This window comes from Glycine soja, chromosome 14, assembly GCF_004193775.1.
Source record: "Glycine soja cultivar W05 chromosome 14, ASM419377v2, whole genome shotgun sequence".
In the NCBI taxonomy this organism is placed as follows: domain Eukaryota; kingdom Viridiplantae; phylum Streptophyta; class Magnoliopsida; order Fabales; family Fabaceae; genus Glycine; species Glycine soja.
The window spans coordinates 25,277,672-25,279,060 of record NC_041015.1 but is presented as its reverse complement, the minus strand read 5'-3'; positions in this window follow the sequence as shown (position 1 = coordinate 25,279,060).

Sequence of the window (1,389 nt, the reverse complement as noted above, 5' to 3'; positions counted from 1 at the left end):
TTCCTAATAGATATCTCATGATTCTCTTTATTGCACTTAAATGTGATTGTTTGGGGTTGGATTGAAACCTAGCGCACATACATACACTAAACATAATATCAGGTCTACTAGCAGATAAATAAAGAAGAGATCTGATCATACCTCGATATTGTTTTATGTCTATAGACTGACTAGATTCATCTTTATCTAAGTAACAACTAGTGCTCATCGGTGTAGACATGTGTTTTGCACTATCCATCCCAAATCTTTTGATCAATTCCTTGCAGTACTTGGATTGATTGATGAATATACCTTCTTGAGTTTGCTTGATTTGTAATCCCAGAAAGTACTTTAGTTCTCCCATCATTGACATTTCAAATTCACTTTGCATATCAAGGGAAAACTCCTTGCACAATTAATCATTAGTGGATCCAAAAATTATATCATCAACATATATTTGAACCAACAAAATATCATTATGCTTTCTCTTTATGAACAATGTGGTATCCACTTTACCTCTGGAGAAATCTTTTTCTAGAAGAAAATTGCTTAAGCGTTCATACCACGCCCTAGGGGCTTGTTTCAAACCATAAAGAGCCTTTTGTAATTTATAAACATGGTTTGGTTTATCAGGAATTTCAAAACCAGGGGGTTGTTCAACATATACCTCTTCTTGAATTAAGCAATTTAGAAAGGCACTCTTAACATCCATTTGATAAAGTTTAAAATCCATTATGGATGCATATGCCAATAGCATTCTAATGGCTTCTAATCTTGCAACAGGAGCATATGTTTCTTCATAGTCTATTCCTTCTTCTTGATTATACCCTTTTGCTACTAACCTGGCTTTATTTCTAATAATTATACCATGTTCATCTAATTTATTTCTAAAAACCCATTTTGTTCCTATGATAGGATAATTTTCAGGTTTTTCTACTAATTTCCACACATTATTTCTTTCAAATTGGTTTAGTTCTTCTTGCATGGCAATGATCCAGTTATCATCTACTATGGCTTCTTTTATATTTTTAGGTTCAATCATAGATACAAAAGCCATATTATTGCATAAATCTTTAAGAGAGTGTCTAGTTGTTACCCCTTTTGAGATATCACCAATAATGTTGTCGAGGGGATGATCTCTTGAAGCTTTCCATTCTCTTGGAAGTTCATCATTGGATTTGACTTCTTCTGGAGGATCTTCATTGTTTCCTTTATCATTTCCTTTGGAATCTTGTTCATGAATGTTCATATGTTCTAAAGAATCTGCAATGTCATCTAGCATATTCTTTCTTGACAATATAGCATTAGATTCATCAAAGGTAACATGAATGGATTCCTCGATATTCATAGTTCTTTTATTATATATCCTATATGCTTTGCTTTGTAATGAATATCCAAGAAAAATGCCTT